The sequence below is a fragment of the Littorina saxatilis genome, linkage group LG1 (genome assembly GCF_037325665.1).
Source record: "Littorina saxatilis isolate snail1 linkage group LG1, US_GU_Lsax_2.0, whole genome shotgun sequence".
NCBI lineage: Eukaryota > Metazoa > Mollusca > Gastropoda > Littorinimorpha > Littorinidae > Littorina > Littorina saxatilis.
The window spans coordinates 3,518,048-3,531,989 of record NC_090245.1 but is presented as its reverse complement, the minus strand read 5'-3'; positions in this window follow the sequence as shown (position 1 = coordinate 3,531,989).

Sequence of the window (13,942 nt, the reverse complement as noted above, 5' to 3'; positions counted from 1 at the left end):
ATGAAGGTGGGGGTTGGTCTTATCCCATGTTATGAAGGTGGGGGTTGGGCTTATCCCATGTTATGAAGGTGGAGGTTGGTCTTATCCCATGTTATGAAGGTGGAGGTTGGTCTTATCCCATGTTATGAAGGTGGGGGTTGGTCTTATCCCATGTTATGAAGGTGGGGGTTGGTCTTATCCCATGTTATGAAGGTGGGGGTTGGTCTTATCCCATGTTATGAAGGTGGGGGTTGGTCTTATCCCATGTTATGAAGGTGGGGGTTGGTCTTATCCCATGTTAAATTCTGGCCACATCTGAGAAAGGAGTGTGCCTTTAACCTGAGTAACGGGAATGTTGAGGCAGGTTGAGGATAGAAGGCATCTTGCCCGGCACCCGGAACCGCTTTAACCGAGTGCAAACAGCAGGGTTCCATTTACTAGTGCACCCTGCGCCATTGGCGCATTAAATCTGAAAATGTCCCATCACAATTCCCTTCAGTGCGTCAAAGCGCGCATTGAGATTACGTACCACTGCGCCACCAAATGTACACTTTACATCGGATTACACACACACTGACACACACACAGACACACACTGACACTGACACACACATACACACAAAGAGAGAGAGATCAATCAATCAATCAATATGAGGCTTATATCGCGCGTATTCCGTGGGTACAGTTCTAAGCGCAGGGATAACACGATATAGCGGCTAATTCTCAGATGGCAACATATTGCACCATTTTGCATCTTTGGTCAAAACGCGTACAGGCCTTGTTGGCGCGTCTTGCCTTCCCGATTCGACTATACCGCATGCCCCATCGGATTTTGGTTGAGCCGGGGGACAAATGTCCCATTACCCTTTTCTCTCAGACTAAACCCTAAAACAGCGATATTCAAATCCAAGACTTGACGCTGTTAGGCTACCACGAGAGCGTTCGCGTGTAATGCCGCAGTCAGAAAAATAAATAGCCTACAATTAACAGTTTTAAAGAAACGGAAGAAACACATTGTCCCCATTTTGACAGTGAAATCGTTCTTGATTTTTAACCATCTTCTTGAATTTTGATTATTACAGCAGGAAATTAATTTAGATGTGGTAACGAATATAATCTTAAGGCGTAAATGATTACGATGATACTGATAATGAAGGCATATTTGCGCGTGAATGTGGAAGTCGTGCCGACTGCATGAGTAGTCTGGCATGACTGACTATTAGGGTTTAAAGTCCTCCAAGACCAGTTGGCCTATATTGGGACATGAATACGCTGAAGCCGATATGGTGTCATACACGTACATGTACTTTGACTCGTGGCTGTCTTCTTCGAAACACCAGCATTTGGTTTGTCTCGTCAAAACGCGGCCAGCGCGCTACCAACTGAGCTATGTCTGGCACGGTCTGACTTAGTCAGTGTGCAACGTGACTGACGTGAAAACTTGCTGAAATATTATCTTTCAACCATTAGGGAAAGTTTGATTATTGTTTCTTCGGCAGTTAATGCTATCCGAGACCGGTGCAAGTTTGTTTCCTTTCTCAGTTGACATGGCAAGCTGCATCATTTGGTTTGTTTGTTTCCTTTCTCAGTTGACATGGCAAGCTGCATCATTTGGTTTGTTTGTTTGCTAAACGCCCAGCCGACCACGAAGGGCCATAATTATCAGGGCGGTGCTGCTTTGACATCAGTTTAACGTGCGCCACACACAAGACAGAAGTCGCAGCACAGGCTTCATGTCTCACCCAGTCACATTATTCTGACACCGGACCAACCAGTCCTAGCACTAACCCCATAATGCCAGACGCCAGGCGGAGCAGCCACTATATTGCCAATTTTAAAGTCTTAGGTATGACCCGGCCGGGGTTCGAACCCACGACCTCCCGATCACCGGACGCCTTACCACTAGGCCAACCGTGCCGGTAGCTGCATCATGCTTACAACTATTTGCATTCACTGTAAAACTGAAGAAGGTTCTAAAAAGTTTTCACATTTGCTACTTCAAATCTTGATCTCTAAAAAGTAAAAAAATCTTGTCCGGGATACGACCTTCAGAGTTTCTGCAATGTAGTGGTTGCCGCACAGAGGAACGAAGTCCTTTTTCTGAGATTTTTTACTTGTGATTTATATATATATTTTTTTTATCTTCTTTTTCTTTTGTAAGAGTTAATTACATAGACAGCTGAGCATTACACATAAATGCAAATTTATCTCAAACAGGCGGAGAATAGCTCCACATCACGACAGAACGAGATCTGTTACTGCATGGGAAATGCAATGGCAAGATTAGTCTTCCTTTGCCCTCTTAAAATGAGTTTTTCTTTAAGATTTATTCTTTTAATCTATTTTTTATTTTTATTTTTTAAAGAATAGAGTTGTGTCATGTCACGGTCGAGCCCAGTCTCACAAGATTGTTTGCTTCAATAATATCGCATCTCTGGGCACTATTTTCATAGTGGGTTTACGTTATGTCAGTCTATACTTCTGTGAAGATCATTTAGTTTGTAGAAGATAATTAAAACAAATAAGCACTTGATTCGACTGGGTACATTTGTCAGTCATGCACTCTCCCTTCCCCTGAGTTTTGCATTAAATGGAAGTCTTATACACCTGTTGTCACTCATTACAAGTAAGAGAGAGAGAGAGAGAGAGAGAGAGAGAGAGAGAGAGAGAGAGAGAGAGAGAGAGAGAGAGAGAGAGAGAGAGAGAGAGAGAGAAAATGGTGTCACAATACTTCAAAGAACCACTCCGTCCTTTTTCGACGCGTATTGGTGTATCCTAATGTAAGTATTTTGTTCAATATCAGTCTTCTCTTTACCGCGTACAATGGTGAGTTACTTCAAATGTTTAAAAAAAACAAAAAAATACAAACACAAACGCACGCACTTATGCTCTTACGCACTTATGCTCTTACGCACTTATGCTCTTACGCACTTATGCCCTTACGCACTTATGCTCTTACGCACTTATGCCCTTACGCACTTATGCTCTTACGCACTTATGCCCTTACGCACTTATGCTCTTACGCACTTATGCCCTTACGCACTTATGCTCTTACGCAATTATGCCCTTACGCACTTATGCTCTTACGCACTTATGCCCTTACGCACTTATGCTCTTACGCACTTATGCCCTTACGCACTTATGCTCTTACGCACTTATGCCCTTACGCACTTATGCTCTTACGCACTTATGCTCTTACGCACTTATGCTCTTACGCACTTATGCCCTTACGCACTTATGCTCTTACGCACTTATGCTCTTACGCACTTATGCCCTTACGCACTTATGCTCTTACGCACTTACGCACGAACTCACTTACGCACGCACACACACACTGACACACACACACGGCGCACACACACACATACTAACACACACACACACACACACACACACACACACACACACACACGGCACACACACACACACACACACACACACACACACACACACACACTAAAAGGGAACAGAGAACAATCGGTCATTAATTATTCAGAGACTTGTCAGTTTGAGCCTGCGTCAATGCACAGTCATCAAAGTACAGCTATGCAAGTTTGATTACACTTGCATTATTCATTCCGCCGAGGGTCACCGATTTTCGCTAAGTCAAATTTGTTTAGGATAAATGTAAAAGCTTGCTACAAAGTCTTACCATTTGACATCCAAAATACTTGTTAACTAATTGTTGTTTCACACTGTACCCCGACGGCGTTGCTTTTCACACAGTTAATCTTTCTTATAGAGATGATATTTATGGCAAAACAACGGTCTCAAATCGCCCGATAACACAGACGGTCTCAAATCGCCCGATAACACAGACGGTCTCAAATCGCCCGATAACACAGACGGTCTTAAATCGCCCGATAACACAGACGGTCTCAAATCGCCCGATAACACAGACGGTCTCAAATCGCCCGATAACACAGACGGTCTCAAATCGCCCGATAACACAGACGGTCTCAAATCGCCCGATAACACAGACGGTCTTAAATCGCCCGATAACACAGACGGTCTCAAATCGCCCGATAACACAGACGGTCTTAAATCGCCCGATAACACAGACGGTCTTAAATCGCCCGACAACACAGACGGTCTCAAATCGCCCGATAACACAGACGGTCTTAAATCGCCCGATAACACAGACGGTCTCAAATCGCCCGATAACACAGACGCAATGGCCCAGTGGATAAGACACAGGCCTTCTAAGCGGAAAGTCGTGAGTTCGAATTCCGGCCGCGCCTGGTGGAGATGTTCCGATCTCCCGGGTCAACTTATGTGCAGACCTGCTAGTGCCTTATCCCCCTTCGTGTGTACACGCAAGCACAAGACCAAGTGCACACGGAAAAGAGTCCTGTAATCCATGTCAGAGTTGGGTGGGTTATACAAACGCAAAAATACCAAGCATGCAGGCCCCGAAAACGGCTAATGGCTGCCTGAATGGCGGGGTAAAACGTTCGTACGCGTAAAACCCGTGGGAGTTTGAGCCAATGAACGAAGACTGAGCCCCATAAGCTACACAGTTTGGTTCAGCTACACAGTTTGGTTCAGCTACACAGTTTGGTTCAGCTACACAGTTTGGTTCAGCTACACAGTTTGGTTCAGCTACACAGTTTGGTTCAGCTACACAGTTTGGTTCAGCTACACAGTTTGGTTCAGCTACACAGTTTGGTTCAGCTACACAGTTTGGTTCAGCTACACAGTTTGGTTCAGCTACACAGTTTGGTTCAGCTACACAGTTTGGTTCAAGGTTTGTAGTTATTTCACAACACACAATAAAATACCTTAACAATTAATGTTTGAACGTTGTAATCTATTAATGCACTGTCTTTCTATTTGGTTCTGTCCTACTATTTCGCCCCTGAGAGCGGGGAATCGTGCAAGCATTTGCTGACATCAGTGGCAGATTTCACTGACAAAAAGAAGTCGATGAACAGAATTGGGACTCGATCCAACACAGCCTGGACAAGCTTGTCCTATTCAAATTGATTAATTAATTAGCATGGTTTCGCCAGCACTGATCTTTGAGTCACAATTGCAGTATACATGTAAGCCGGCTACAGCACAGCGAATGTACCTAGGAATTCTTCAGGTTAAATTTGCCAGAAACTTCTCGAAAGTGCTTTCTCCATTACCCCACCTTTAAGTGTGCACATAATAAATGATTGTTCATGTATGGTACATTTGTATTAGAGAAGTTACGTTCTCTAAGCAGAGCAGAGTACAACTAATGAGATTCATCAGTGCTTCGGGTCTTACGCCGTACATGGTGGTACTTTATTTGTTACAGGTTTTAACAACAGTCAGAGCAAACAGTGTATGTCTCTGGTGTATCACATACACACTGTTCAAGCCAAGATCGAATCGAAACGAAAGTAACGACAGGTAGGCGAACATAACAAACTGAAACGGGAAGCATGATCGGGCTTCGTATTCCTACATCGGAACACCCCTTTTTAAGACCCCCCAATTTAAGACTCACTTCCTTTTAAGACCCTGTTTTCTCAGACTTTCTGTTCATAACCTCTGTAAATTTACCCCTATTTTAAGACTCCCTCCTTTTTACATTTAGTCAAGTTTTGTGTCTGTCTGTCTGTCTGTCTGTGCGTGCGTGTATGTAGAGCGATTCAGACTAAACTACTGGACCGATCTTTATGAAATTTGACATGAGAGTTCCTGGGAATGATATCCCCGGACGTTTTTTTCTTTTTTTCGATAAATGTCTTTGATGACGTCATATCCGGCTTTTTGTAAAAGTTGAGGCGGCACTGTCACACCCTCATTTTTCAATCAAATTGATTGAAATTTTGGCCAAGCAATCTTCGACGAAGGCCGGACTTCGGTATTGCTGAAAATTGTAAAAAAAATAATTTTTATAAAACGATCCAAATTTACGTTCATCTTATTCTTCATCATTTTCTGATTCCAAAAACATATAAATATGTTATATTTGGATTAAAAACAAGCTCTGAAAATTAAAAATATAAAAATTATGATCAAAATTAAATTTTCGAAATCAATTGAAAAACACTTTCATCTTATTCCTTGTCGGTTCCTGATTCCAAAAACATATAGATATGATATGTTTGGATTAAAAACACGCTCAGAAAGTTAAAACGAAGAGAGGTACAGAAAAGCGTGCTATCCTTCTCAGCGCAACTACTACCCCGCTCTTCTTGTCAATTTCACTGCCTTTGCCACGAGCGGTGGACTGACGATGCTACGAGTATACGGTCTTGCTGAAAAATTGCAGTGCGTTCAGTTTCATTCTGTGAGTTCGACAGCTTGACTAAATGTTGTATTTTCGCCTTACGCGACTTGTTAAGATCTGATTTTCTGACTTTGTGTTCACAACCTCGGTAAATTTACCGCATGTCTTTTTAAGATCTGATTTTCTGACTTTGTGTTCACAACCTCGGTAAATTTACCGCATGTCTTTTTAAGATCTGATTTTCTCAGCGCCAGACCCCCGTGCAGTCAGTTCTGAATGACATGGTCTCTCTCAGACAGCAATCAATAATCATTGTCCACACACGACGCACACACGGGTCAACACAGTCTGTACCTTGACACTGGCATAAAAACAGTGCAGTAGACTGTCAGTGTCAATCAATATTTCCAGGAAATAAGGCGCTGTTTTCAGTTTTCAGTTGGAGGCGCATGCTACCAAGAAATATATGTATACTTTCGTTTTCGATTTCCGATCAAGGTACAGGGACATGCTTCTTATTGAAAGCTGTATTGACTGCTGACTCGACGTCGGATCAAATTGCAGAAGTTTCTGGAACTGCGAAATTAACTTTGGAAATTGAGACGAACTCCGAACAACGAAGACACAAACAGTCAGACCGGCATGTGTCGTGGATCCTCGATAGCTTGTCGCATGCGATCACTTGCCGCAAATGTTAGCAGAAATCCATCATCTCAGTTTGTCGCAAAAGCCGCTTACTGTATCACAAAAAAGCAACATAATTATGCAACCTCATTCAAGTATGTGAAATGTGGCTTTTTGTGTTGCATGCCCAACTAAAAAATTTTGTAAAGGCATAAAACCCCACCTTTTTCACCTTCCTAGAGAAAAACATCAACAGCAACAAAACAACGGTGTCGCAATAAATCAACAACAACAAAATAATGCAAACGACGTATGCAAACTCACGAGTTCAAATGAAACAAGAACGCGTATTGTGTGCAATGTGTTACCGAGGGCCGCTTCACATTAATTTGAAGGCAATGCGCCCGGCAGTTGCCAAAACATGGCTTTTTTGGGTTGTTGCATACCCCCACAGATTTACGTCGAATTCGCTTTAAAAAAAATAAAAAACTGATTTACTCGTGAAAATAACGATTGGCCTACCTGCACCCTTTGCATAATTACTAGACGGAATAGCTAAACAATGTGGATTTTTTGTTTGATCGGGAATTCATTGTTCTTTTCAGACGTTTAAAATGTGTTAAAGGCACAGTAAGCCTCCCGTAAACCATCACAGAGCTCCCCGAGCGTCTACATACAGTACAAGCATACTTCCATTTGAACGCTCACCGAACGGGAACATCCTGGCTGCTTTCTGTCGAGCGTGAGAAATTTTCAAAGAATTTATTTTCGTGGACTTGCTCCTCTACAACAATGGCGCCTCGTTTTGGTGCTGGACGGCTGTTATGAATATTCAATACCGGAAATCACGCCCGGACAGTAAGCCTCCCGTAACCCATCACAGATACTGGTAGTCAGGCTTTTACACACAGTACAAACACCCTACCATTTGAACGCTCACCAAACGGGAACATCCTAGGTGCCTTACGTAAAGAGCGAGCTGTTCAGATTGTTGTTGTTGATTTAACGAGCGGAACTTAGCTTTTGGGAATTTGATTTTAGGGAACACTTTTTGTAACATCAAGCATTCGTTAGGAACATTAATGGGCTATTTCTACCAGTATAAATGGTTTTAACATTAACAACCTCACGGCATTGATCTTCACCTGGGTGTTTAATTTTTTTGTTTAATCACTAGTATAGTTTTTAAGCGTGCGGTACAGTTTTCACTTCTGAGAAGTTGGCTTTTGGTTTCTCTTCGGCCGAAGTGTGTTGGTGCGCCTGTCGTCAGTTGCTGCTTTTGTTATCGCGTGCGTCCTAAGAACAGGACCAGCCAAGTTGAATCATTACACCTTGACCCAGAAAATTCGGGTTGGTTACAGATTGATGTTAGCTGACGACATTTTTGATACAGAATTGGTTAGGAGAAACTGTCAAAGGACGGTCAGTCACACACACACACACTTCAGAGAGAGAGAGAGAGAGAGAGAGAGAGAGAGAGAGAGAGAGAGAGAGAGAGAGAGAGAGAGAGAGAGAGAGAGAGAGAGAGAGAGAGAGAGGGGACAAGACAAAATCTTTATTATCGAGGGTAATAAATAAGCAAGAATATATGGTCTTTTACATCCAGCCCTCGCCCTAAGATAGGGTCTTTCTTTCTTTCTTTCTTTATTTGGTGTTTAACGTCGTTTTCAACCGTTCAAGGTTATATCGCGACGGGGAAAGGGGGGGAGGGGGGGGATGGGATAGAGCCACTTGTTAATTGTTTCTTGTTCACAAAAGCACTAATCAAAAAATTGCTCCAGGGGCTTGCAACGTAGTACAATATATGACCTTACTGGGAGAATGCAAGTTTCCAGTACAAAGGACTTTACATTTCTTACATACTGCTTGACTAAAATCTTTACAAACATTGACTATATTCTATACAAGAAACACTTAACAAGGGTAAAAGGAGAAACAGAATCCGTTAGTCGCCTCTTACGACATGCTGGGGAGCATCGGGTAAATTTATTCTTCCCCCTAACCCGCGGGGGATTAAGATAGGGTCAACAGGAACAGAAAACAATATAATTAAAGAACTAGCACAGCAAACTTAATACATTTTATCCTACATACGCGAGAGAGACACTCGTGAGATAATAATCGTTCAAATCACACGTGTGTATAACATGTAAATGAGGTCATGTCAAGCAAGTCTGGTAGGGACCTGTTTTTCCACTGCTTATGATGCCAAAGTCATCGAGACAAACGTCATTCTAGAAAAAAATTGCGCTCGCTAATGACCCTCGATGAATTTTTAGAACAAATACGTCACGCCACACTTTCAGAGTGACGTTTCTTTGCTTTGACGTAATAGATTGCACGAGGCTTTAGAAGAGATCGAGGTTCCAAAACAAGCGTCTTCAATTTAGCTGCCTCAACTGCAGGAAATTTTCAGTAAAATACACGTAAGATAAGTACAGTATGTAGGTTAACAGAATACTACATGGCTTGCTGTTTTGTACCAGATTTACACTAGTTGCTTTTTCAAATAGTGAACAGCTGGCTTTCGCTCGCAGTTCAATATTTAAAAAAACAAACTCGTGTAAATCTGGTACGACACAGCAAGCCATGTAGTATTGTATAGATACAAATAGAGAGAGAGAGAGAGAGAGAGAGAGAGAGAGAGAGAGAGAGAGAGAGAGAGAGAGAGAGAGAGAGAGAGAGAGAGAGAGAGAGAGACACGCACGCACGCATCATATCTTCTTCCGAGTGCCGCACTCATACGCCAGCAAACCAAGGTTTTGATCTGTTTATTCAGTCAAAAACTTAGAAGCGTGTACAGCATTATTTAGTTGCAATAAAGTCAAATGTCTGTTAAAAACATGATGAAAAACACATTACGGAAGGTGACGGGTTGGGCAACACACATGCAAAGTGACGAGCATCAGCCTCTGACGACTCTTCAACTTCATGACGTCACTGTCCGGACTGGGCGCTTCGTGTAACCCACTTCGCCAATCAGAAATAAAGTTTAAAATATCGTGCCTATGAAGAAGACAACAGAACTTAAATCGTTACAGTTAGCTCCCTGAATACCTGTTTGAATAACCAGGAGCTGAAGTGAACTGCAAATGTTTGTAAAGAGGTCATCAATACAAAATGAAAACTGTCCCACGGTGACGAACTAGTATTGAACACACGGCATCTGTAAGTATTGAGACATGGAGGCCTGTTTCCTGTTTCTCTTTTTCCCCCCAATGGTGTCCTTTCCACAGCACAGAACTACTTCAATGCAGTCCCGATGATCGACTCAACCTCTACTTTCTTTATTTGGTGTTTAACGTCGTTTTCAACCACGAAGGTTATATCGCGACGGGGAAAAAGGGGGGGGGGGGGGGGGAGGGAGAGATGGGATAGAGCCACTTGTTAATTGTTTCTTGTTCACAAAAGCACCAATCAAAAAATTGCTCCAGGGGCTTGCAACGTAGTACAATATATGACCTTACTGGGAGAATGCAAGTTTCCAGTACAAAGGACTTAACATTTCTTACATACTGCTTGACTAAAATCTTTACAAACATTGACTATATTCTATACAAGAAACACTTAACAAGGGTAAAAGGAGAAACAGAATCCGTTAGTCGCCTCTTAGGACATGCTGGGGAGCATCGGGTAAATTCTTCCCCCTAACCCGCGGGGGGTTCAACCTCTACAGTTGTTGTTAAAATCTGCACAACTTAGAAATGTGTCACTATTTAAAGACACAGCCTTCGCATTGCTGAAGATGACTTAATTGCTTCAAGTGTGGAAGTACCGTTCAAAATGTGACATGTTTTACTTTTAAGAGCCTAGAACAGTTCGTACGAAACTAATCATAAAACTGACTTCACGAACAGTCATGAAATCAACTCATCGGGTATTTTTATGAGTCCTTAAAATAACAACCTGCAAAAGAGCAAGGAGAAGAAGCAGAAGAAAAAGAACAAATTCTGTCAGACATGAAATAAAAAGAGTAGTGCTAGGTCTAATGTGTTTGACAATTCTACACTTTATTTTCACAAGGAGCATTGTTTGAAAATATTCCACATATAGAAGTTGCATCAGCATATTTTCCAGTCATACACTCCTGAATAAAACTATGTAGCGACATTTTTCATGGGGAAACAACACACAGCTATCTGCCAGTGTTCTGGAAAAGTGTGTGAGAGTGCTACATACTAGTGTATACCAACAAAAAAGTAGCTTATATCATGGCAACGCCTAAAATCCGGGCAGGCTTTCTAGGCATAGATGCCTACAATCACTGGCATCAGGAAAATCAATAACTTGGAAACTAGCAAGCCGCGTACATAATATGCTTATATCTGCAAAGCCCTTCTAAGTCCCCCTATACATCATTAACAGAGCACCATCTAATTCTACTTCATTAAAGATTCATGCGACTCTGATAGAACTACTGACGTTTCTGTTAGCAAAGTCATCGATGTTCATATTTACAATGGAAGATGGCACACACACAAACAGTTTCAATAATGATCAAGTCTTGCCCAGATTTAAAAAGAAATTCCACTCATACTGCCATGACCTGGGGTTAAACTACAGTCAACACAACATTTTCTGTGAAGCTAAGTTTAAATAGAAAATGTTCTTTCAAGCTAAGGTAAAAAGAAAATGTTCTACTACGTTAAAAAATCAAACAAGAGACAAAGCACAGTGACTTAGGTGTTAGGTGCTCACAGCGTGTTTCAGAGTCAACTCATGACAAAAATCACTCATGGAAGTTAAACACAGGTGCTCACAGCGTGTTTCAGAGTCAACTCATGACAAAAATCACTCATGGAAGTTAAACACAATTGACATACACAAGGACAACAGATGGACACACACAAAACGACAATACCCTCTTGCTTAAACGCAGGAAATTAAGCACACAAAAATGTACTTTTTGACACCCTTGCGGAACACATTCTCACAAAACTTTCAGCATAAAAAGTTAAAAAAATTTGAATTAATGGGAAAACTTGAGACAAAACTGGTTAATTACCTTTCTTTCTTTCTTTCTTTATTTGGTGTTTAACGTCGTTTTCAACCATTCAAGGTTATATCGCGACGGGGAAAGGGGGGAGATGGGATAGGGGAAAGGGGGGGAGATGGGATAGAGCCACTTGTTAATTGTTTCTTGTTCACAAAAGCACTAATCAAAAAATTGCTCCAGGGGCTTGCAACGTAGTACAATATATTACCTTACTGGGAGAATGCAAGTTTCCAGTACAAAGGACTTAACATTTCTTACATACTGCTTGACTAAAATCTTTACAAACATTGACTATATTCTAGGCAGCCTACACAGCAACACGCACAAATAACATTAAATGCTTATTCCTAACAACCATTGAATCTACTCCCTATCAGCCAGAAGCTAGGGCTTAAACATGGAAAACAACTTTTAAAATAATACAAGCACATTGTAAAACACATTGATTTCGCATGGAAGAAGACAACATGGTTTACATGTGTATGACCAAGCTGACATATAATCTGAGCACATGAAAAAGAACACCACTGAACACCTAACGCACAGAATGTAAACGAAGAAAAAACATATTAAACAGCTGTAAAATTCCAACAAATTGTTGGTGTGACCACACACACACACAAACAGAAAAACTACAAGTATGCACGCACACACAAACAAAGTCACTGCTGTCATAAGCACATGCTGCACGTGCTTTGTGTTGAAAAAGATGTCGTTTTGTGCATAACGGTAGCCCCTCCACGGCTTTGAGCGAGTTTGTTGTTAAATGGTCCCTTACAAAATTCCACTGGGATAAATGAAGACATCCAATTATATGGTGATGTTTACTTGTGAACATGAAGGGATGAGAGATCAAGATTACTCCGTTCACTGGAACATGTTTCGGTGATTGAGTGCTCTGTTCTCTATTTGTGCTTGATGAAAATGACGGGAGATAAATACTTAACTGTCTCGTCAACCATGTGTGCAAAGAAGGACAGGGACAAACAAACACACAAACAAACAAACAAATCAATATAATGAGAAGATGGGGTAGTAATCGTGATTGATCTCACCAAACATCAAACAAAGAATATCTTCCATTAAAATGGAACACATTCACAATATACATTCATAGCTTGTCATCGTTTGACAGAGATATTCAAAACAGACTAACATTATCAGATGCTTCAGAAACAAATTATTAAACACACACAAAAAGTTAAATTCACCAACAACAACCAAATCGGTCAGATTTTCCGCAACTGCATATGTCGTGTTAGTGAGAATTATATCGTGAATGTTGCTTTAGTGAGAATTATATAATAAGCAATAAATTACACTCCACAACAAAATGGCAAGAAATCAACATGTCCTAATTTGTATACACAGAATAATAAATTAGTAAGTATTTTGTAGGAATTTTATTCAGGAAGTGCATTTTTAATACTACATTCTACCAATGCAAGCATTAGCATCACATGTGCAAGTCTTCCCATATTATTGCACTTGTTGATACACCCTCAGGTTCTTGTTTATTTTCATAATAAATTTGTTGTTGTAGCAAGATATTTAACGCAGACGAAAATTCATATATAGAATTTTTATTTTATCTTATACAAAATATGTCTAATATGACAACCACACTGTAAGAAGAACAAGGTAAATTCCAATCAAAATATAGGCTGCAGAGGAATGCAATTAACTCATTTTCATACAATAAAATAACTATCTATAAACAATTAAGTTGAATATAATTTCATGTCCTTAGTGAAGGACCACTACTCTTCATTCCACAGTTTTACTAACAAATTGAATACAAATTCTGTCACCTTTTGCTTCAAAATACAAACTATTTACTTACCTATCCAATCTTCAGGAATGACTTGGAATAAGAAATCTGATTAATGTGTCATGACATTTAGAGAGCTGTGGGTTGTGTACTGGCTTACATCAAAATACCAATCTGACCAGACTGCAATACAGTGGAACCCCTCTTTCAAGACTCCACAATTGAAGACTTCCTCCTTATCAAGACCTTGTTTTTCACACTTTTCACATTATAACCTCTGACCTGTAAATGTACCTCCATTTTGTGACTCACCCTTTTTATATTTAGTCAAGTTTTGACTAAATATTTTAACATCGAGGGGGAA